The sequence below is a fragment of the Vicugna pacos genome, chromosome 5 (assembly GCF_048564905.1).
Source record: "Vicugna pacos chromosome 5, VicPac4, whole genome shotgun sequence".
Taxonomy (NCBI): domain Eukaryota; kingdom Metazoa; phylum Chordata; class Mammalia; order Artiodactyla; family Camelidae; genus Vicugna; species Vicugna pacos.
This window is the reverse complement of record NC_132991.1, coordinates 74,114,031-74,140,064: the sequence shown is the minus strand read 5'-3', so window position 1 is coordinate 74,140,064 and position 26,034 is coordinate 74,114,031. Positions and strand designations below refer to the sequence as shown.

At 37.1% G+C, this 26,034-nt stretch overlaps 1 long non-coding RNA gene across 2 annotated transcripts; it reads left to right on the top strand.

Annotated features, from left to right (window-relative positions):
* The first annotated feature begins 301 nt into the window (after positions 1–301).
* LOC140696656 (uncharacterized) lies at positions 302–26,034 on the top strand. Of its 2 annotated transcripts, XR_012073165.1 has the most exons (6): positions 302–386; positions 2,260–2,346; positions 3,863–3,964; positions 20,082–20,220; positions 23,937–24,026; positions 25,871–26,034. It is a non-coding gene; the product is annotated as an uncharacterized lncRNA (long non-coding RNA). The 2 variants fall into 2 exon arrangements; XR_012073166.1 differs by lacking the exon at positions 3,863–3,964.

Genomic DNA, 26,034 nt, shown 5'->3' with positions numbered 1-26,034 from the left:
TCATAACACATTCTAAACACCAGAAGGAAATCCTGCAGTACAGCACCACTAAGACTTGTGACAAGAAGTTAAGACAAACCAGGGAAGAAAGGAGGGCAAAGAGAGAAAGCATGAGCAAGGAATCAAGGCAGTATGAAATCAAGGAGACAGCTTAATCAGTTTGATGTATGTGTATGAATCCCATTTATATAAGATGTCATTGGAAGGGCTGCAGAAGATGTTTCCTTGACAACGGTAAATTCCGTAATGCCCCTTGCAGACCTGCCCTGCAGCTTAGGATTCTAAAATCAACCACTCACTTCAGTAATTTGCCCAACATTCATCTTCTTCATCCCAAAGAAGGGAATGTCCTCCACATAACCAGCTTCATTCTTGAGAGCTAGGAAGTAAGTGGAAAAATGTTCCAGAAAACTTATACTCACAAAATCCTGAAAAGCTGGTTTGCTTAAATCTTAAATATAGAAGAAATGCCCCCACTTCCCACCCTCCATTCCCCCAGTGTCAACAAGGCAATAAGCGTGGGGTGTGGACTGTTGGCTTTTGTAGAGATGACCCCTAACCATTGTATACTTGACCATCAGCCATGAAAATCTCCTCTGAACCATTTCTGGATTCTTACATGGATAAGGACCTCTCTAAGACCATTTGGTTGGTTTATTTGGCACTAATGTTGTAACCCAACATTTTTTCCCATTTTCCTTTGGTCCAAAGTCTTCATATATATGTCTTTTGGGGTAGGGTGATGGGATGTGAGGAGACTAGTCCTTTTATAAAGATGGTATCATACTCTAGGCTCCAGTTTCCTATGCTAGGGTTGTATTTGCCATTCCTTGGGCATGAGTTCAAGACAGGTTTTCTAACATGGCCCTTTTATGTTTTTAGTATTAAATTAAAATGATCAAGTTTCAAATGTCTACCATAATTTTGTTCATACTTGAAACATTTACAACTTTCAGGTCTTACACTGGAATATTTCAAAGAAGTTTCATTCTTTTAGGCACTTAGGATTATAAATCTGGTATTTAATTTTGTGAATGGGTTTTCTCATACCCTGAGATTTTGCTGTAAATGGGCACCTGTGTACCAAGAGCTGTTTAAAGTGCTTGATGATACTTATTTTTAACTAATTTAATCCTCATAACAACCATAGGAGTCAGTTACCATTATTATCCTTCTTTTGTACCTGTTTATGGCATAGAAAAAGACGAGGCACTTACTCATGTTTGCACAGCTAGTAAGTGAAAGAGCCGGGAACCAAACACACACAGACTGGCTGACCCCAGTATCCATGTTCATAACCACTGTGCTGTGCTGCCTCTCCACAGAGTGGTCCATTCTCTTTTCTGGAGGTGGTTTAATTCCTGAAGTTAAAAATGAGGTACTACACCTAGCTGGGTAATATATCATAGGATTTACATTGGGACCTTCACGTGTTTCTTCTTTATAATTAAGGAACATTTTCTCTGTTTTCCCAAAGTAAAATAGATACACTACCATTTAGAAGCTACAATTTTTAAGTTTATTAATCAAAGATCTTCTTTGAAAATATAGGAATGACATCAGGCAAAGCTTAATTTAAAATGGATGCCATTAGGGGTCTAATTTCATTGATTTTCAGATTTCTTTTTTCTGTTTAAAATTTGTCATAGAACTTTATATCCCCAAAACAACCAATTCTCACATGGTTAGACAGGAAACCACTTAATACTTTACTAGGAAGTCTCATCAATTCTGTGTCCTCTTCTGCCTTTGGTGAAGAGAAAACATCTGGTTACCATTCTGTATATAATAACATCATGTATTTGAAGTTTGTAATTAATCTTCCCCTGAAGACTTAATAACTATGATTCTTAAAACTCCCTTAATAAACTCCAAAACCTTTAATCAGTTACTTCATTATGGATTCTTGCCAAGCTCACTTCATTTTTTTCGAGTCTTAAAACTGTTGAGATCCGAATTGGACACATCCCATAATTTAGTATTAAAATATCTCTATCATCATATCACTCCATTTTGTGAGCACTGGTCTGGGAGTCAGGAGATTTAGTATCTACTTCCTGCTTTCCAATTCACTAGCTGTTTTGAGTTGAATAAGTCATTGAACTAAACTGCATCCCACTTTTTTATGTATAGATAATAGGAACTGGAACAGAAGATTTTTATTGTCCCAGGATGCTGATTTTATCTCTTCCTTTGGTGAAACAATCATTTTTAATGGATATCTTTGGATAACTAACTTTTCTACATTTTCTTTTGCAGATTATTTTTTCTTCATGAAGTGAATTATCCTTCATTCATCCCCTGGGAACTTCATTATATATTTTTCAGCTTGTCAAAGTCATTCAGGTAAGGGATTTTTTACAAGGTAAGGGGTTCACCTAAGTATCAGTCCTTCAATGCCATCATGCAGTATCTAGGAAAAAGAAAAGACTCGTAACATTCCTGTGTACATTGAATGAGTTTCAGGATTTTACATAAGATATACTAGTATGTTTACACCTAGTCTCACAAAAGAAGTTTAACAGGATAAAGAATGGATCAAAAATTGAGATTAACCAATCTTTACTGTTTCTCCTCCATTTTATCCTCTTCCACTAATATTTATTTAACACTCCCATTTACTGGGCTAGGTGCCATGCCAAGAAAGCATAACAGATGTATTTCTTGTCCTTGCAGAACTCAAATCCTAAAATAGGTATCACTGAAGTGTGAAAAAAGGGTAAGAAATAGACATAAAATATGCAGAGAACAAGTGACTCTTTCAGAGTATATGTACTTTGACCAAAGTGTGCCAGTTGGAATCTGGTAGTAAAAGGTTCTTCATCATCACATCTGAACTCCTGACTTATGCAATATCTTCTACCTTGCTCACTTTCATATGATTTAATCACTTTCAAGAAGGTTCTTGTCTGGAAACAGATACTGTCTTCATTCCTTTACCATTACAGTTATTTCACACAGTCTCCTCTCCCTTCCTTCCCTTCTCCTTCATCAGTCCCCTTACTGTCCTGTCCCCTGCCCCACTACACACACACACACACACACACACGCACGCACACATACAGACACACACACACACACACACACGGTACCTCCTGCAGTTTAGGTACTTCATGTAGAGTGAACCCGAGACTCTCCTTGGAACATGGATTCCCAAAATTAGTCTCAACTTTTTTCTTAAAAGTACTCTCAAATTCTTTCTTCCTGAGAAACAATTTAAAGAGTTCTTGAGAAATAATAATAATGATAAAACTGTAGCCTCTTTCCTTAAAGAGGTTTAGAATCTGTGGTATAGGGACAATAAGAAATTCTTGCTGGAGTGAGGTGTGCAGCTTCTTAACTTGTGACCTCATAGTTGGAGGTCATAAGAACTGTAAAGGAGGAAGAGTTGGAGATTTTGTGGTAGAACTGAAATTGGGGAGAGAGAAGTTTTAGAAATATTCTAGCAATATTTGAGACCGTGCAGAGTGTTCTCAGGAGTCGATGTAATAGAGGAAAGGAATAATAGAATAAGTAATCTGGGCATATCCTTATGTTCTAATTTGCAGCTGTAGATGAGGGATTGACAGTAAAGAAGAGAGGCGGCAACAGAAGAATTTTAATGAGAGTGTTTAGATGGTTGAAGTGATGGGTTACTAACTCACTCTTGATAAAACACATAAACACCCACAACCCTGATGCTTTTATAAAATGTAACAGTGCTCCCCTACTGAGGGAGTGTAAAAAATAACAATAAACATCATTGCAAAGCTACCAATTTAAAAAAAAACCTTAAATAATAACAACTTTTCTTTCTAGAATTTTTTCAAAGCTTTTTCAAATTTCCTATAAATTTACTTTAACATGCCATTTTTTATTCTAGTGAAATACAGCTATCCTGTTTGGAAAGCTAAGAGAATTTTTCCCTTTGTTAACTGAAACATGTAATTTAGGTCTACAAAGTTCTAATAGTGATCATCATAAGGTAAGATAAGACTTGTGCTTTTTTTTCTTTTTCAAGAAAAAATAATATACTAGAGCAAGACTGGTGATGAGAGTGACAGTTAAGAAAAATATACTACAGAGATGCTGTATCTGGTGAATCACAATATTTAATATAAACCAAATCATTTGAAATTTATTTCGCAGAAACAGATGCATTAAATTTACCATGTAGGTGCTCTTACATGTTACTGTTTATTGGGAATAGTTTAAATTCACTGCTCATTTAGTTATGACTTAGTTGGTAAGCGTGTTAATGAACAAGGTGGAGTTTGAGTCTTTTAAGACACAGTGATACTTTCAGGCAAGGAAAAGGGATCTTCCCCTGTGCAAGGGCCCACATGTAGAAAAATGCTGATTTTGATTCTGGTGATAGTGTCAGAGTCTATAAAGTTTAGAATTAAATACTTAATGGGATATGTGTATTCATTAGAAATAAAATTCCGCACAGTTGTGTTCACAGCCATTTTGTTTTTTGCTTGGAGTTTAAAAAATGCTTCTAGAAGTGAATGTTTTATTGATTAGCCAACCCAACAATTTTTTACTATGTATAAATAATTGCTAGGTGTTTCAGCAAATTCTAGTTGTAGAAGGGTCTGGAGTCAACATTATTAGGTATATTACTATAATTCTTTACTCAACATTTTTCATATTTTCAATTAACTTTTTTTCTCCACTAAGTACTAAACAATAAAGTGTGCAGTTAGAAACCATTTTATCATGACTGAACATTACTGTTTCAAAAAGAGCAATCATTTTGGGGTATATAAGCTGTCAGTAAAATAACTTCATTTACCTTTTAATTGATACATAAGCCTCTTTAAGACCATCATTAACAAACCTCCTTTAATGAATAGCCAGAAAATGTCTTCATACGATTAGCACCTTTCTGACACCGAGCAGAATGCTTTTGTCCTAGAGGACTAGAGGTGGGAGAACTTTTGAGGAGGTCCACTAAAAGATGATTCTGGGCCAGATAGTCCCAGTGATCACAGAGGATGACTATCTGGACCCATTTAATAAAGCCCCCTTAGGGGAAGGTAATGCTCTTTAGTGTCATCATCATTTTGTAGATTGTGGAGGTGGATTTCAAACATTCTTCTTTCCTGAGTGTAAATGTGGAACATCTGTGGGAGCAAATGCCTGTGCAGGCTGTGCAAACAAAAATAGATTTCCATTTTGAAATCTCTTTCCAGGGTATGGTTGGGGATGAGAAATAAAAAGATCAGATTCTTGCTATGGCATTTTGAATTGCTGTTTACAATTGCTACAGAGGATGATCAAATTTGCTTATTGTTTCAAGACAGTGATCTTAATTGATAATTTTCTTAATGTCCCCAAGCGTAAGATTTACCCATGTAGACAGAGGCAGGCTGACGTAATGCTTTTGGCAAAGACATAGATTATGTGACTGTTCTCAATTCAAAGTCTCCATGATGGTTACAGATCAGAAAGTAACTTGAGGAAGACGAATTCTGTCCACCCCCCCCCAATACTTTCTGCTAAAGTAGTTAAGACTGCTATTCCAGATTACTTTTTAAAACTCACATGTTGACTTTATACAAGTAATAATTAAAATATTTCAGTTAGAGTTGGCTCATAACAATCTTTTTTTGTTACCACAGTCTTAGACTAACTTTCCTAATCATACCATGTTAACTTAGACTAAATGATTGAAAACAGTAGAGGAAGGTAGCATTTTAAATCATTTGGGTTTTTTCCTCCTCTAAGTTGTGTATAATGCTTTTCAGTCTTTTGGCTTTGTAGTTGAAGACAGAACATATTTTTAAGTTACTCTGATATTGCCATTTTTCACTGTCTCATAAAAAAGTCAGCCTTGATTCTATTCATTATATAGTGTAAGACAAATCTTCTAATTTGGGACATTTAACAGATAATTATTAGGGGCTTCTTTTATCCCTGTCAGAGAAGTGACTTTAAAAACACTTTAGGAGAAACATGCCATATGTTAAAAATTGCACCTTGTGAACCTTATCTAGTATGTTCTATTTGGAAAATGTCATGCCAATTATACATTTATAAACTTTTGTGTCTCAAGGAAAGGGGCTATACTGTGTTTCAGTTTAATTTAAATGTTGCTTATTATAAAGCAGTAATATTTTGATTCATTGAAGAAAACCCTTATAGTTGTTGCAAGAAACTAGAACTGATTTACAAAGAGCAGGGCAAAATTTTTGAGATTACATACCAATATTTTAAGTTGGGATGAAAAAATGACATACCACTACTGATATATTAGTGTAAGATGATACTATACAAAGTGAGAAGTCTGGGGTTTTGAAATTTTTACTGGGTCTGGAAAGCTGCTGATAATAGATTAATAGATTATATGAATTATTCCAGAACTTCCCAGCAAATGAGATTAGTATTGCCTCACCCCAAATGGTCCTGTCAATTCCACATTAAAAAAATAATTTTCCATATGATATATGTAAAATTGAAAATGGTATTTACTACATTCATTGAAATGCATTGAACATTTTTGCTGAATAGAGAGCGGACTGTAAAAACCTGGGTGATTTTTTTCCTGTGTGTTTTTATTGTCCTTAATTTTACAACATTTCCCTTCATCTCTACTTTCTGCAATTTGAGAATGTGAGAAAATTGTTGCTGTAAAATGTATATGTTTCATTGTGCTTTATGGGTGCAGAGTCTAACTCATCAAAAGTGTATTACGTAGGTCTGATTAGCTCCCTTGCAAATGTTTTTGGAATGCATACCACATACTCTGTGTTCAATTAGGAGTAAAAATATGGATGAATATAGAGAAAACTGAGTGGTATCCTTGACTATGCTTACAGAAGTCCAGAACTGAAATGGAAAAATGTTTTTAAAATTACCATTTACTTTAGCTTCATGTCAGTCTCTAATTGGATTTCCTTCTTACAAACAAGTCACACAGATAAAAACTTTAAAAATGCAATTAGATGTTATGGAGGATATGAAACAAAGTAACTTAGGAATTCTTTTCTTGGGAAGCTAATGGTTTAATATAGGAGATAAGATATATGAGTAACCATAAAACAGAGAGATGGTAAACGATATGAAGGAATCACTGGGATAATTTAGTGAAGGGGAAAATGGCTCAGAGAAGGCCTGGTGAGGAATATGGCAGATGAGTTTTGGGAATGAGTCTGGTAGAGAAGAGCAAGGAAAAGCAGGGAAGCTGACAGTGCATAAAATTACTAATAATGAGGGAGTGATTGTACTGTAAAATTATTGGGATTGGGAAGCTGCAGCTGCTGCTAGAACAGGACAGGGGAAACCTAGAGGCCGTGATTCTGTTCATTTTCAGCTCTTCCACATTCGCCTGTTCCATTTCAAAAGCCAACTCTGAAAGTTGTGAATATTGAGGGTAGCTAAGGGACTCCTTGCAATTTATTTTCTCCATTTGCTATTCCATTTTTAATGAACAGAATAACGCATAGGGGAGGTTCATATTCTAACAGTGTTCATTTCATACTTAGAACCAGACTCCAAGGCAACATCGAGATTGAGTCCTTGATTTAGAACACTGGAGAGCTATGCAAATGATGACAGGGAAGGGGCTTTTGAGATGAGGTGCAGTGGGGCCAAGCTGACACAGGAGAACTTCAGGACATTAGAGATTCCCATGCCATTTGCTGCCGAAGATTAATGTTGACCTCAAGTCCTGGGTAGATGCCAACAAAGATAATTGCTTGTGGGAAAATTCACTTGGATAAGTTGAAAACTGCTTTTTGTCCATATATATAACAATCTGGAAGTTCTAATTTTTTTCATATTTTGTTGTTATTGTTGTTGTTTCTCGGGAGCCTGATTACAGCTAGAGGCTGTATTTTTTATGTTATTCACTTGCCCAACCTTGGGTAAGTCGAAAAAGTTTAGACAAGTGAGTTAAATTGGGGGTAGGCTGTTTCAACCGTGTAGGTGTTGGGTGAATTGCATTCCTGAGCCTTTTAAGGCAGTCGTTAGCAAGCACGTTGTGGCTACCACAGGTGAAATTTATCTCATTAATTTTAATTGGGGAAAGTCATCTTTGCTTCCTTTTCCTAAAGCCCACACTTTATTTTACAGTTTAATTATGTTATTAATGCACCTCACCAAAAGAAGCAATTCAGCTCTTCTTGATCTCCTAATAAGCACCTTACTACAGTTCATCTGAAACTTCCCCACTGTTTTCAAGCCTTTGTTTCTCCAGGCTCCCTGATTCTCAACAAATGAGCTCACTCCTATTTTACAGAGGAGCAAAAAGTCGCTTTGCATAAACTCCCTCATCTGTCCTCTCCTTGCGTTTGATTCCCTCACTTATCATGTCTCTTTCCTTAATCTAGTCTCAGAGAAAGAGGTGTCTCCTTTCCTTTTGCTGTGTCTGGGCTCCTTGCTTCTCTAGGCATGGCTGAAGAACAGGAGCATCTGCATCACCTGGGAGCTTGTTCAAAATGCAGAATCTCAGGGCCCATGGTGGACCTAAGAATCAAAAGCTGGATGTTTAGGTGATTTACGTCTTCACGTTTCATTTTAGATCCTAGTCAGTTCTACATCCCCCAGGGCTATTCTCCTTTAATTATTTACTTCCATTGTAATACATCATTGTAATAAATCTTCCGCTCTCTTCACTTTTTAAATGCTTAGAGTTTCTTTTCTTTCTGTCTTTTCAAGTCCTTCTCTTCCCACCACTTCTCACTTAAATTACACTTTACAAGATTCTTAGCACATTCTTACCCATTGTCTTGGTTCCTATCACAATGTCTCAGCATCCTTTTGTAACAGACTCCTGACATTTTTCTTATATATGTACCCTTGAAAGTGACGACTGATCTGTAGTTCCCTAATCCAACTATCTAGATTTAGTCTTCGTGCCTTTAAATTTTTGTAGAACTTGGCATTGCTCAGCAGTCTCTTGAATCTTTCTCCTCTAGCTACCACAACACTAGGCTTTGCCCCAGGTTCTTGTGTATGATATTGGCTCTCTTATCTTCCCTGTTGTCAACTGTGGTCTAAGGACTGTCATGGGAGGATGCTTAGCTATAAACATGAGATACCTTTATCATAATCCCTCCTTACTTCAGAGTTGGGGTACCATTATTGCAGCATTCAAGGGTAAATCAAAGTGAAATCCAGAACTTGCAAACATATTTTATAAAACTAAAGGGAATAGAGAGACTTATGGGAAAGTCCTGGAGACTAAATGTGCTACTGTCCCCATTAGATTTTCTCAGACGCCATCTTCTAAGGGAGGGAAAAAATGAGCTAAACAGCTTTTAGTTTTTTTTCTCAGGATGTGGGGATTTTGGTATCTTAATTATTCCTTTGATGAGAAGTCTTCACCTGAGTTCTCCCTCTTCCCTATCTTGGTGGAAATAACTTTAGGAATCAGAAAAAAATTCATCAATTCAGGAATTTAGAAAGAAAAAAATGACCCAGAATTCTACCTTCTGGAGATAACTACAGTTAACATTTTGGGGTGCTTCTTTCTAAATTTGCATTCATACATAGGTATAGATAGATATAGATGATAGATGTGTATGTGCAGTAAATTTCAACTATTTTTTACTACTTTGTCTACAAAAATGTAAGCTACTTTTTTCAGTTACTTTTATAGTATGGCTCAAGTCTCTATATAAAAGCATATATATGTATCTATATCTTTTTTAATTGCTCAACACTATTCTGGTGGGTGGCTATGGTAAAAATTATTTGAATAATTGTTTATCTTTTTTGTGGTGTATCCTCCTTTAAACAATGTTTAAATGAGCATTAATATGTTGACATCTTTATTAATTTATCATATTGTTTTATTATAAATTCCCAAAAGTGGAATTTTTATGTCAAGGGCTAGTGTATTTTTCAATTATAGATGTATAATTGTCCGCTATTTTGAAATGTACTATCAAAGTCCAATATAATAGAAGATGAGGGAGGACAGGTGGGAGAGGAGAAGCAGAGTGGAGACATAGGAATTAGTGGGGTCTCCTCACCACTATAAAGAGATTTTTAGAAGAGACAAGACTTCCAGTTTCAGAGCTGCCTCTGCCAGGGCACTGGGGAGGTGGCAAGATCCCAGAAAAAGTTGCATCGTACATCCAGGCAGAGGTGACTGGTTCCACAATTCCTCTTGCGGCACAAAAGCTACAGAGAGCTACCTGACTTTAAGGGCCAACCACAGACTTGGCTATTGAGAATTTATCCTGGATATTAAAAGCACTGACATTTGCACCCTGTCATCCCTCCGCACTCCACCTCCAGTGGGCCTAATTTTCTAGCTGTAAGCCTCCCTGATTTCATGCAGCCTAGAGGAAGAGAAGAGAGCACCAACTATAACAAGGCTGGAATTTCCTGACAATCTGCTAGAAGATTGAAATTAGAGAAAACAAAGTCTTACTGACTATATACTCAAGTTTGTAATCTGACATTCATACTTGCTAAATGATTAGATTTTAAAATCTTTTCTTAGATGAATTTTTTATTTTGATACAATGCTAGGAAAAGGCTTTTCCATCCTGAGAATATTTTCAATTGTCCCATAATACATTTTCTAATACAGTAATGGTTTCCTTTTTATGTTTACATCTTTAATTTATCTCCAGTTCATTTTGGTGTGTTTTGTCTGTAGTAGGAAGGTAATTTTTAAATCATTTTTCAAAATGGTTAGCCAGTTTAATTATCACCTCAACCGTATATAAAATTCCCAGTAGTATAAACTGAATTCCCTGGGAATGTGAAGTCTTTCTTATAACTTGTCAGTCTAGTCTCTTTCACCAATTTCCATCAGCTTTATTTCCTTTTAGTTTATTCCACCCTGCAGCCAAAATGATCTTGCTAAAACAAATCTCCTTATTCCATAATACTTGCTGACAAACATGTGAAGGGCTATGTTGTGTAAGAGGAATCTGCTGTCAGGCAGAACCAGGACTCCTGGTAGGAAAATTTGGTGCAAATTTACATTGTCAAACATTGAAGTATCTTGTAATATAAGGAAGCAGATTCCTTATGAGTTCTATGTCTGTGAAAATATTTTATACCAGAAAAGTGCTTGGCAGGAATGCTGTGGAAGAGATTCCTTCATAGGCAGAAAGTTGGAAAAGATGATTTCAAGATTCCACAATTGTGCTAAGTGTATGAAGTTTCATAGAACCACAATGCAATAAATTAAGGAAAAAATTACAGTTGTTAAGATACCTCCTGTTTAAATATATCTACTTTTCTATTAAGTGCTATGTAGTGTGTTATGTTTTATTAAGTGGTATTTCTATTAATGGTTTTATAACAATGGAATCAAATTTTCTGACTTATCACCATAATTTTTCCTTTGCTATTGGTATTGGATTTTATTGCAAACCAATATTCTTATGACATGGTAATACATATTCTCTATCTCTATTTTAGGTATCTAATTAATTATGATGGCTTAAATATTTTGAAATATATTAGCCAGAATTTTATCTTAACATAACTCATTAAAATAATTTCTTCCTTTTAGTATGGAGTAATGTTATTGACTGCAGTCTTATTTAAGAAATTGGGAGAAAGAAGTTTATTATTCATTTTAGCAATAGCCAGCAGCTCAACACTGATTATCATATGAAATGGGAGCAAAGAGAGTATGAGAACTTCATGGCTCAGTAATTTGGTCTCTGAACCACAATCTAGTTAAGAGGAGAGCCGCAGGGTTACTAATACATTAGGACTAAGGTCACAGAAGGGAATCAAGTGCCTTATGCCCTGACTTGATTATTATTAAATGTTTCCCTTCAGGAACGTTATATTAATTTTTCATTTCAGAAAGAAAATTGCTTTTGCAATAGTTAGAACAGGGCGCCAACTAGGTTCCTCCAAAATCTGGACATTTGCCAACTGCCTTGAGATATTCTTGATAGATAATTTCTTCCCCTGTCCTCCTGACATGCACTATGTTCTAATTGTCTAGTAGGTGGGAAATATAATTTGGTGCTAAATGAACTTCCACAGATGCCATTTGGAATACGTATATGATCTAACCACTAACTCATAGGGGACGATTTGCCTGGATAAAGGTTTTAAATATATAGTAGCTTGGTAGTGCTGCATATTTGCCTAAACATATTTTTAGTGACATTTCTCTACTTTTGAAATATGTGATATAAAAATGTGATAGTGTTTAGCAAGTAGAAGAAGGGCACATAGAAAAATAACAGCTCATCCAATCAGCAGATATTTGAGAGTCTGTCTACTCTACTCATAACTCTCTCAAAACTTTTCTTGTCCCAAGGATATCATTCTTATTTATATTGTGGGCACATCTACATAATAAATTTTCTAGACTGTACAAAAGAGGATTAATATTTGTTAAAACGTTACAGGCTTTGAAATGTTTACTTTATTTGGCACCTATATGCATACTTTTGTGTTGTAATAATATTTGGGACCGTTTCCAAAAATACTATATTTTTGTACCACTATATATGTGGTCCAAGTTGTTAATTCCTTCACTCTTTTTCACCAGAGAACTTCCCAAATGCCACTTTATTATAAGGTTAGAATATAGCTCCTTAGCATCATCTGTTTACTACTTAAAATCATAAAATTGTGTTTCTTCTTCTCCAGGCATACTTTGTGTTATAGGTCATTCAAACAACACTAGTCAGAAGATAGGGATGTGTTTCCATTCCGTATCTGTTTCTACTAGCATGTGTTATTTTCTCAGTGCCAAGTATTATGATAATATTTATGACAATTCTGTGATTAGACTGGGAGAGTCTTCTGGCATTCTCAGCTAGGATGGCTGACTCTCTCTCCATCCTCTAGGAAGCAGAACTGGGCTGCTTCGAAGGTTTGGCTTCTTCACATGGCAGCTGAATTCAAAAGGTAAAATTGGAAGAAGCGAGGCCTCTTGATGCCTTGGCTTGCCAGTCACTCGGTATCAGTTTTGCTATATTCTGTTGGCCAAAACTCATCACAAGACCAGCTCAAATTCAAGGAGGTGGAGAAGTAGACTACCTCTTTCTTGACTGGATAAGTGGCAATGTCACTTCCTAGGATAGGAGAAATTTGGGGCCATATTTTGCAGTCTGCCACCGTTGGGAAGTAAGGAAGTGACCACACGTGCAATTTAATCAATTGCTATAACTAAGTCAAAATCCCAAGAAACTGAAAAAATATAGATAACTCATACAACCTACTTAAAGAAAAATTTTGTAATTGACAACATTTGAACAGACACTTCGCCAAAAAAAGACCTATAAATGTCCAGTAGGCACAAGCAAAGATGCTCAACATCATTAGTCACCTGGGAAATGCAAATTCACACCAGAATGAGAAAGCACACAAAACATACTTTACTCATTCTCTCATTCATTGTTTCTACTAGCATGTGTTATTTTCTCAGTGCCAAGTATTGTAAGTAATCGTTTTATAAAGATAAGTCACATTTCTTGATACTCCCAATAAAGATGAGCAAATTGATGGCAAAACAAAGTAATGACTCTTATAATAGAGAGGTACAGAATTTATAAAAGCACAGAGGAAGCAGTGGCAAACTTTGGGAGACTAGAGAAAGAGGAAGCAGAGTACTCTCTAGATGGTTTTGAAGGAAGAGTGAGCGTTTACATGAAATAACAGAGAGAAGAGATATTCCAAGAAAAGAAGCCTGTGCCAAAGCACAGAGGCATGGCAGAGCATGGGAAGGTTTGGGGAAAGACAAGGAAGTCTGACCTCCATGGAAAAGGAGCGAGGTTAGCTGTGACTGATGCGGGGGCGAGCAGCACACTGCGCAATGACAGGCTCATGAGACCCTTTCCTGTTCTACCACTCTTGGTGGGCCAGCAAAAAGGACAACTCCCCTATTGAGTTCTTTCATGTCCTCTCCCTCCTTCCTCCGTCAGGGGAAAAAAATCCCACCTTCCCTTTGCCTCAATAATATTTTATTTGTATTCTTACCACATTTTGCCTCATATTTAGATTATTTTTCTTCATGTCTAATTTTCCCTATAAGACTTGACAGCTCCTGTTAAGGCAGGACCGATGTCATTGCTTTTTCCTTTAATAGTTTGCAAGATTCCTTTCTTTTACAGGTCACCAGTAAATGCTTGTTAAATAAAATTGTACTGTACTTAATCTGTCAGTTAATTTTTGGTATATGAGGTTGACATGTTAAAAAGAGAAGGCCAAATACAGCACAATTTACTACAGTTGTCTCAGGTTTTTGGTGGAAATGAAACTCAAATTATCAAACTTAATCATATGTATTGAAGGCTTTCTTTAAAATCAAGTAGTTTTAACATTTTTCAAATGGTTACTGTTTCTTTTTTAATTTTGAAACATTTATCATCTAAAACATGGCTTCTTTTATGCTATATTTTAAGTGGAACTCAGCTTTCTTGGCCTTAAACACTAGAATTTGCTCTCAGTACTAGGTCTGCATCCTGGAATCACTTTCTAATAGTAATTCATGAAAGAAATATGAAATGCATTAGCAATGTGAGATATGAAGTGCATTCACACATATGGCCTAATGGTCTCAAAACACACTCTGGCAATTCTTGGAGGGTGAGTTTGGGGATAATGGGGAATAGTTTGTTTTAGTGTCTCAAGGATTGGAGTGTGGATAGTCCGAAAATTTAGGTTTGCTCTAAATGTTATGTATAAATTACTTTTAGAATAAAACCTACACAAAACAAGGCTTGTGAAGATTGAGTGAAAAAAAATCACAGAGAAGTAAGAAGATAAAATTGTAATACATAGTGTGATTGGACTTCCATGTATTAAGTGAGAACTTTTTGGATAATTCAAAAATGAAAACAGATTTTCTTAATTCACAAAATTAACAAAGTTCATTGAGCATCTATTATGTGTTTATTTGCTTATTTAGCTATATTCAGATGAAGGCTTTCATTTTCTACTTCATATTATGTGTCTAGACAGAGCCCTAGTTTCTACTCAGAACTAAAAGACACTTAAATAATTTATTCCTAGATGCAAGGATTTATCCTCTAACTCCTGTCAATCCTTCTCCATCAATCAGGCCAGCCCCTAACTAAACAGATGGGATTTTCGCCAAGCTCTGACGGCCAGCAGGCATTGTTGAGCCAAGAATGAAAATTAATTCCATAGACAATGACCTTCTTCTGAAAATGCTTACATAGTCAAGGTTTGCATTCAGTCACTCAAGGAAGATGTATTCTGCTTGATTTAAGAAAGGCTTTTCCTTCTATTACTACATTGCTTGCTATTGAACAGGAACTTGTAGGGAGGATATTTGTCAGAAGACAGGGTTCTCTGCCTCTTTCTAAATGATGAGTTTCAGGTCATTTAAAATACAGTTTCTCCATTTGTGAAGGAGGGTAGTCATGTTCGTACCCTCTCCAGCTGCAGTGATCATGTTCAGTGCATCAAGAATTTGTCATGTATTTTATGTCACAGACCCAAATATCCACAGCATTTTTAAAGTGCCTATTACATTATAAATAATTTATTAACTTTATTTCAGTGGATCCTATGAGAAAATATCATTATCCCCATTTTACAAGCAAAGAGACTGAGATTCAGTGATATTAAGGGGTTTGGCCAAGGTAACATTTCAAGTTAGTGCTGGAAACAAGATTTAGCACAGTTGTGTTCTGAATTCAAGTCCAGAGATCTCTTAATTCTTCCACACCTCTCTCTCTCTCGCTGCCTCTTCTTTTTTTCCAGTTTTATCGAGATATAATTGACATTCAGCACTGTATGAGTTTAAGGTATATAGCATAATGATTTAACTTACATACATCACTAAATGATGACCACAGTAAGTTTAGTGAACATCCATCTCGTATAGATACAATATGAAAGAGAGAAAAAATTTTTTCCTGTGATGACGGCTCTTACGATTTACTCTCTTAACAGCTTTCCTATACCACATACCGCAGTGTTAATTATATTTATCATATTGTACATTATATCCCAAGTACTTATTTATCTTATAACTAGAAGTTTGTACCTTTTGACCACCTTCATCCCATCCCCCCTACCACTCCCCCACTTCAGTTACAGCGGGCCACGTGCAGAGATGCTGCACCTGGCACTTCAGTCAGCACAGCTGCGCTGACCGTGGGAACTGTGCCCCGCCCTCCGCAGCCAGAACCCTCTAAGGCAGCCCTGCCCCCAGCCTGTCGGGAAGAGTGTGTGCTCTAGAGCCCAAGCTCGCTCCTCTCCTTTCTCTGATGGAAGAACAAAACTTTCCTTTGCTTCTGAACCGAACTCGGTCTCCTTCTATTGGCCCAAGCCAAACAGAGCAGAAGAACCCTTGCTGGGGACCAAATCGGGAGGGTGGATAACAGTACCTCTTAATCTCTCTCACCTATTTCTTTCCCCCCTCCATGTAGCTCTTACCCTCAGAGAAATGCTGTGGTCACAGGAGCCCCTCTGGTGTGTGTTCAAGTAACCCTCCATGTAAATTCTATAAAACTTCAAACCTGAATTTCCCCCTCTACCTCTAATGATGAAGACCTCATAGCATAGCACCCCCAAGGAAATTTGTCATTGCCTCAAAAAGAGACTGGTTTACAAACAAAAATAGTCCTTCATAGTTTTACCCATGATTAAACTAAAGCAATCCTTATTCTGAAACATTGAGAATTAGCCATTAGACCACACTACTCTGCCTTTTAAACATACTTTTAACAAAAAGAAAAGCCTACATGGTATCAATACAGCCTCGAAAAAAGTTTCTAAGTTTAGCTGAATTTAACAACGAAGTTGGGATCTTTTCTCAACCTACAAAAGTAATTAATTCACCACCTGGCTCAGTGCCTCCAAAAGATTAAATATAAAACATGAAAATTGCTTTCAGTTAAGGGGCAGTGAGATAAAATCGCATGAGAACTTAGTAAAAGACTCACAAGATCAAAGACGGCACATTGGCAGCAGGTCAGGGGTATCTGTTTAAGCACAGCTACTCGTGGTTCAAACAATTGGCATTTATGCAGAGCTGTAAATAAGCAGGCACTATCGAGAAAGAGTCTTCAGTTTCTGCTTTTTAGAAGCCTCTGATAAGAGGTGGATTTATCCTGGATTTTTGTGCTTATTGGTTACCAACAAGTTTTTGGAATCAAGTATCATTGGCAAAAAGGGAGGGCCTTCCCTGGATTTTCAAAAACAACAACAAAATACTTGCAGAATATAGATATTAGATTCATCTATTTAGTACTCCATAATTCTAAATTTCTTTTTTAGGCCTTAGAGGGGGGATTCAGATCATATTCATGTTTGCTTCCTTCCTTTTTAACACATGTCTTGGCGCATACTACACTTTCCAACAAATATTTGATGTCAGAATAATTAGGGTTGTAAGTCAGGGACATCCACAAACAGAATATATCTATCTAAGACCCAGTATAATAGAGTCTGATTAGACTCTGGAGTCAGACTGTCCAAGATTAAATATTTATCCCCTCACTTACTAGTTTTATAATCTTGCCCATTAGAAGAAAGGGAGGGAAGTGACATAAATCTATTAAATTAAATACAGTATGTGATAAACTTAGCACAGTGCCCAGAAGTTAGTGCTCAGTAAAGCATTTACTGTTATTGTTATTGGTCTGGAATCCAGTAGAGTATTTACCAACTTTAATCATCATATCCTTGTGGCTCACAGAGAGAAATATGGAATAAATGATGGCCCTATCAGGTGAATACCAAACGGATGAGACATTGTACAAAAGAGTGTTGATAAATGACTGGAGGGAGTTTGCAGGAGCTGTACTTCAGGGCTCTATCTTTGGCCTTCTCTAATCAATATTTTTATCAGTGACTTGGTTGGAGATTTATCACATTTAAGGGCTATGTGACATATCTGGTATAAAATGGCATCTAACTTTCCCTGATTCAGCCTTTCTCAGCTGCTCACTAAAATGTGAAAAAAACAAGCAAATTATCAAAATAGTAAAAACTGAAACTGATGATCCATGGATTGTGGGAATCTGAAGGCATCTGCACTATCAATATGACTTAAGAAGCTTCTACATTAATTTATCACAACCAGTACTCTCCTGAAAAATATTCATTCTACCCAGCCAAGATTTATTGATTGCTCACAATGTGTTCAGCACTGTTCTAGGAACTTGGGATCTATTAGTGGACAAAACAAAAAGATCCTTGTCCTCAGGGAGCGTGGGGATAGACACACAGTAATCATAATTAATAAATAAAACACATTGTGTGTTAGATGGTTTCAAATGCTATGAAATAAAATGGAGGTGGGGTGGAGAATCTGAGGGGGGCAGTTTTCAGTGTTAAACAAGGTGCTCTGGGAAGGCCTCATTAAGAAGGTGGAATTGTAGGTAAGGTTTAAGGAAGACTTGAAGGAAGTAAGGAACTGTAACTATTGTTTTTGGAGCGTTTTCACATAGTTTGTCTTATTAAATCTTCACAATATCCAGAGGTAATTGTTATTATTATTACCTTTATTGCCACCTCACTTTTTAAACCAAAGTTCGAGATGCAGAGAGGTTGAGGAGAGGCCAGGTTTGACTCGAGCCCTCAGGTGTGAACACATGTGCTCTGCTGAGCATGGCTCCAATCTAAATGCAATCACCAAGCTCCCAGGATGAGCAGGGCTGCCTCCAGAGTCTCCTTTCCAGACATTCCTCTGCCTGCTCCCTGACAGACTGGGCCCCAGTGTTCCTGGTTGCCAAATGACTGGCAGTGAACTAAAGCCAGTCATTTCTTCCTCACTTTTTTTTTTTGTCTTCTCCTTTTAGCTCTCATTTCCCTCAGCTCCCAGTAAATTTCACTCTTCCTTCCACTTTGAACATTTATGAATATATATTAAGTACCTACCACGTGAGTGACAGGAGACGGGATGGGGGGAGTATATAAAGAGATAAATGAAAAGACCATATCTAATAAGTTAGAAATATATATACATCATGACTCAGTCATTCCTTTCCAGACGTATTCTCTAGAAACACTCTTGCACATGTGTTTAAGAAGATGGGTAGGAGAATATTTCCACAATGCAAATAACATTATAACATTGAACAATTAATTGAATAGAAGCTAAAGCTGCATCAGTAGAAACATGGTGAGGTAGAAAGGTAAAACAACTGAATCATCATTATATCTAGGTATAGAGGTCACAAAAAGAAATTTGAGTGAAAAAAATGTTGCATAATGATATGTACATGATGCCACCTATAAACATGTTTAAAACACAAAGTAGTAATATTATGTCTGTATCTATGTCTGTATATCTGCTTGCCTCCATTCTTTCAAGACTTGTCTTCCCCCTTATCACTTCTCTTCCCTCTCTGTTCGGATATATCTATTTACTCTTTTCTTATGCCCAGAAGAGATGAGTCCTTGTCCTGAGAAGAAGGTAAATGGAAGGAGGCCCAGCTAAGAATACTTTCATGTGGCTCTTAAGCTTTATTTTTCTCATGTCTCTTACCTCTTTGCTTAGACTATCCATCCCCATTGCCGGATATAAAATTCTTACCCATCCTTCAAGATTCAATTTAAACCCATCTCCTGTAAAACACTTTCCTAATTACTCTTAATTAGAATCTAATTCTCCTTTCTCTTACTCTCTTAGCACCTTTCTCAAGCACTCTTTTAGCAGGCCTTGTAAAATTACGTATATATATCTCCCCGCTAAACTAACTGCCTCTAGAGACCATGGGTTTTATCTTACATTGTCTCTGAATTCCTCCTGAGCACCTAACAGGTTGCAGACATCGGAGGTACTCAACAAATGCTTGTTTAATCCCCACACTTTGTTGTCTGAAAGCTGTTTTGCCTGGAGCCAGTGCCTTTTTCCCATTCTCCTGACACTAGTTCTTTGATCTATAACTAGACCTAACTAGACTCTGGATCAATTGCTTGTCCTCCTCTCTTCCTTGGTAGACTTATCCTCCTGACTTGAAATACCCATCAGCTCCTTCCTGTCATAACCCTCAGCTCCACTCTTCCATCCTCTGTGTGCAGTGTGTGTCTGTGTGTGTATTTCTACTTTCACACCAATTTTACTTATTTTTAATTTTGAGAGCTGTAAACTAGGGGTCAACATGGCTGAACTGTGCCTTCATTTTTTTCAGTTATTTCAATGCTAATCTTTTAACGTCCTCCATATACAATCTTGACAGATAATATCAGAAAGAATTGGTGAAGAAGCCGCTTTGAAATGGATCTTCCCAATTAACTGCAGAAGTGGAAAGTTAAGGAGTTGGAAGAGGAATTACTTGAGACTCTGGGAGTTCTCTGAAAGTCATTCTGAATTAGCAGGTAATGGGGAGCTTTCTTTCTTTGATAGCTAATTTATAATTGAATGCAGCTGAATAATAACCCCAAAGGAAATTCACTTGTGTAGCATAATTCTGATTTTCTTTTTTAAACAGATAGGTTCTTAGGACCAGAATAGCCAGTCCAAATTATATGTGTCCCTCACTCCCTCTCTTTTTCTCTCCCTCTCCTTATCTTTCTGGGTTTATTTCTGTCCTTACTTAAGCCCATCCTTTAGTAGTTCTTTCAGAAAAATCTGTGACTGACAAAATAACACAATCTTTTTCTAAAAAGGGACTTGTGTTACCTTCAAGTTTGAATGACACTTTGCTCTCCCTTGTCTTTTGGTAGCTATAACTGACAGAAGTCTAATGTCCATTTAATTATCATACCTTTGGAAGTAATTTGATTTTTCACTTCTTGTATTCAACATTTTCTAATTGTAAATTATTATTTTTCCTTTTACTATGTATTTCTAAGTATAAATGTTTTTCATTTATCCTACTCATTGCATGAGTATACTTTTAATTTAAGAACTCAGCTGTTTCCTGTCTAACTAAATTCATAACCTCAACTCCACTGTTAGAACAATTTAAGCCTGGATAGTTTTCTCCAATTCTAGAAAATTCTCAATGATTACCTTTTCACATCTTTTTAAATTCTTCTAGATAACTATGAGACATAAATTAGAGCCTATCAGTCTGGTCTCCTTTGCTCTTAGCTGTGCTTTCATACCTTCAAGTCTTTGTTTTTGTTGTGTTCTGGATAAATTTATCAGTACAATTTCCCAATTTATTAGTCCTCTCTTCAAGTTGTGTTCAAGTTAGAGGCTTGATGTGTTTTGCAGTTTGGGTTTACAGACTCGTTTTTAGAGGTGAGTACTCTTCCTCTCTCCAAATTACTTACTGCTTCCAATCTAGCAGTTTTGGGAATCCATCTGCACAATCTTTTGGGGAAACCAGCTCAGAAACTTTTAATAGAGGCTTAGAGCTCCTGCCCTGGGGTGATAATAAATGCACAGCTTTGCTCAGATCCTTCCTTAAAGCTAATCTGGATCCTCCTGCCTCCCCAGGCATCTGGTGCAGCCTAGGCCTATAGCAACTGTCATTAGCAACTCTTTATAGCCTCCTTCATAAGAGAGAGCCATCAGACCCCTAGTTTCAGTTGATACCCCTGGACCTAGTAGTCTACCTTCTGTGCAGTTTCATTCTTTCTGTATCCAAAAGATGCAGACTCCGGTCAGGCCCCCGATGGAGCACTTGTCTATAGTTTAATTCTGTTCCCTTTCTGGCCCATGGACCTGTCTTATCTTGACCATGGTTATCTCTTTTTAGTTTGTCTTTTCACACGCTGTCATCTCTAAGTGAATGTAGCTGGACTTGGGGGAAAGGATACCTGAGGTCTACCTTGCCCCACTGTCATCTACATTCTAGCTCTTCTTGAAGCAGTTCTGCTCATCTCACTGGAAACCTCTCTTCCTCTACCAGTCTTACGTTGTGAATGTTAGCTTATAGATTCAAGTTCCTTCAGATGAGCCCAAAATCATGATATGGTTTCTTAGATGGGAACAGTCACTCTTGTTTGTGTCCATAGATTCTTTACTCACAGTTAAGTATTTGGTAAAGGTGTGTACATTGTTCTCTACTGATAACGGGCAGTAACATCATTTCACACAACCAGTTGGTGCCTCACATGTATTTAAATCTGTTAAGCTAACAAGACGGGGTACATGACTTCTACATTAAGAAAATTTCACATTGCATGGATCTGGGAAGCTCCAATTATGTAGAGCCTGGCAGTGAGTGAGTCACCCTGAAAGAGCTGCGTTCTCCTTTATGTTTTCATCTGGTGAATTGACCATTACATGAGCAATATACCCTCTTAGTGGAAACTGCAGAATTTTGATAAATAATAGATAGATAGACACACACACAAGTCTCCTTGAAAGAGGAGAATGGGGACTTGTCTTCAAGTTGTATATATAATGCCAAAACACTGTTTCTAGTTAGATTATATGTTTAAGTTGATAGAGTTTTAAGAAGCCTGGTGAAATATAGCTGCAAGTTACAGCGTGTATTAAAAAGAGTCAGTAATTGGCTGTAACTGAGTAAACTAGTAACCCATAGCAACAATTACCACTCTCAAACAGCACTTTCAAATATAATTAAGAACTTAACTACCACTTTTTCAGTATTATTTCTATCAATATTATGTCTTCAAATACTTATATGGATTTATTTGTATGAGAGAGATGAAAAAGAGAAAAAGGGGTTAATAGACAATGAAATTAATAAAAGCACTGTTCCAGGATCTCCCACTTTTGACTTTTCAGTATCACTTCAAGTGCATCACATAATTCCTCTAGTTACAAAGTAGGAATGCTAATATTTGCTGTATCTTCAACTGATAAACACTCTGAACAACTAGGATTAAGACTCAATGTAAATACAGCAGAGTGCTATTTTTACTAACATTTTTCAAAGCTTCTAAACACTTTAATCCACTTGAAAATAATGGCTTAATTACATGAAAAGACATGAACACCTGACCAAACTAAGATTTCACACCCTGTGAGAGAATTCACATTGAGTTGTCCCTGAATTGACAGAGGAAATAAATTGGACCTATAAACTTGAAGCCTCAGACCAGGTTTACTACAGTCTAAAGCTTTTTCCAACTGTAAGGGAAAATTTAGCTTTTCTTATGAGATGAAATAGTCATAAAACATACTGCTCTTACACAACTGAGTGACTCAAAGCGCTATTTCCTCTCAGCAATTATCAAATGAACTCAGGGAATGCAATGGGCCACTGTAAAATGCCAGAGTTGGTGTTTAAATGAAATAGTTAAACATTGTCAAATGAAGAGGTGTGTTATAAACAGTGCTAACATTTAAAAAGGAACCATGCCTACATCTGTGTGTGTACTGGGAGGGGAGAAGGATGAATTTAGACTGGTCCATGTTTGCTGTCTTCATTTTTTACCACGTGTTTATTTTTAAAACAGCTCTTAAATGTCACTAATGATTGATGACTGCAAATTTGCCAAATTCCATACTCTTTCCTTGACTCTCCTTTAATGTCTCTGCAGCATTAATGGCTTCCCCTTCTAAAATGTTTCATACATGTATTCAGGCAGAACATAGCACTTCCCAGATTCCTCTGTTAATCCTGGATAGATCTTTTTCCATTTTTACATATCCTAAAGTTTCTTTATTCACTCTTGTCTACCCATATTTTGTTTCCTACTGTCATCCATGTTGAAAACTCCTGAAACTAGATGTTTAGCCAAATCCCTCTCCCAGTCTCTAAATCCGTGTTTCTAAAAGCTTTCACTGATATGGCCCAGAAACCCATCAATGCAACCTTGTCCCCTGAGCACCCTATTATGAGAGCTGTCCAGTAACTCTTTATTTAATATCACTCTATGTTAAGTGCTTATTACAATCAGCTCTTTCCCTCTGGTTCTGTAATGGTTCTTGCCATTGTTTATTGTCTGTCTCTACCAACAGGAGACCAGAGACATTGTCCATTGTACTCATCATTCAATTCTGAGTCCTTAGAATTATGCCTGGCACATAGTAGGAGCAAATAAATAATAGTTGAATAAATTAATAACCTTTCATTAAAATCATTAATTTTTCTTTCCTAATAGCATGGTTTTCTTCTAGAACCTGTGTGTGAAATACAGTTACTTTGCCTCATCTCTCATTCCCCTAGCCACGTTATCACTTAGAATTGCATTCAACTGCAAGAATCAGGGACCAGAAAACAATGTTTCCCCTCTCCAGAAAACAGTGATTTCAACCAGTAAGTAATTTTTTTACGTATTTACTTAAGTAAATACCTGAAAGTGAGTGCCCTGGACTGGTGTCAAGACACCAGGATCCCCCAGGCTTTCTGCTGTTATCCCTGCATATGTCTTTTCTCCTGCTCTTACAGTCTAAACTAAGACTGTTTTTATATTTATATATTTGTACAGGGGGCTATCCCACCCCCAAATATAATGCCCATGTTCTGGGCAGGAAAGATGGATAGGGAAGGTAGATAACAACTATGGATGTCCACTGGGTTATCATCTTTTTAAAAACACTTTCCTTGAAGATCATTCAACTTTTCCTTGACACTACTTTGTACAAGGCAGCCAAGGAAATGTCAGTTTTTAAATAAGAATGCCAAAACCCTTCCCCCTACAATTGGAACCTACTATAAGGAAGTTAATGGAAATGGGTATTGTGTAGGCAACTGTCACTGTCTGGAGTTGTATCAGCTCTATATCTGCAATCTCCCTCTCAACCATTCCTTTCTAATCTCACTTCAGTGACCTTAATTCAAGCCACCTGTTATTTCCCACCTAAACTACTTCAGTAGTCCCCTTACTGGTCCCAACAGCTTCTCTTTGACAGCTTGAGAAATTTAAAACCTCAGGAATATGGTTCTGCCTTCCTGTACTAGGCTTGTCTACCACAGGTCCCCCTTACACACTCAAAATAACACTCCTATCAAACCAGATATGATGGTTAATTTTATGTATCAACTTGACTGGGCTAAAGGATGCCCAGATTACTAGTAAAACATTATTTCTCTGTGTGTCTGTGAGAGTGTCTCTGGAAGAGATTAGCATTTGAATCATAATATTACCCTCACCAATACAGATGGACATCATCCAATCCACTGAGAGCTAGAATAGAGCAGAAAGGCAAAAGAAGGGTGAGCTTGCTCTTTGCTTGAGCTGGCGCTTCCATCCTCTCCTGCCCTCAGACATCTACACTCCTCTTTCTCAGACCTTCAAACTTGGACCAGAAATTATACCGTTGGTTCCCTTGGTTCTCAGGTCTTCAGATATGGATTAGAATTACACCACTGGTTTTTCTGGTCCTTCGTCTTGCAGACAGCGGATCATGGAACTTCTCAGTCTCTCTAATTGCATGAGCCAATCCCTCATAACAAACCTCTTTTTGTATATCTGTCTATCTGTCTGTCTATCTATCTACCTACCTATCTATTTATCTATCTTTCTATCTCCTATGATGCTGTTTCTCTGGAAAACCCTGACTAATATAATAGAGTTTGATACTGAGAGTAGTTCTAAAGGAACAGAATTTGAGGATGAGTTTTCTGAATTTGTTCTGAGATTTCTGGAATTGGCTCTCTAATCTGATTAGATTTAAAGCCTATCAACTCTATTTCCAGTAGTAAACAGACCCTGATACTCCATAGCACAAACTGTTTATGGAGATACACAAAATATCTGCATTGGGTAAGCCTAACTGGCCATTTATAACAAGCAAGAAGCTCTGCATGTGAAACTTACACATATTTCTGGAAAACTATGGAATATAATGATGTTGGTTTGTTGCTCCTAATATTGTTGGACAAAATGGTAAAAGAAAACGATGAGCTCGGTGAGGCAAATTCCCATCTCGAGCATAAATGACCTAAGAGCTTATGTATGCCCTGAAGGAGACCCTTATCTCCTGTAGCTGCAGAGCTGAAATTTGCTGGAAATCAAACCAGCCTTGAAGGTGTCAACTGTTAAAGTGAGAACATTGATTGGGAAAAAATGGGATCCTATAAGTTGGGTTGGGGACATAGGAGAAGATGTTGATGAATCTGGGGACACGGAGCTCCTAATTCTGAGTCTCTTTTGCCAGTGGAAGAGATCTCCCCACCTCCAGCAGAATTTGTCTCCTTACTCCCAGCAAAAGTGGCCTCCCCACCTCAATGGCAACTCCTCCCTCAGTGGTAATGGCCTGTCCATTCACAGTGGTATCAGCCTTTCCAGTGCAGGACTAACCCTGCATTGCCTGAAGAAATG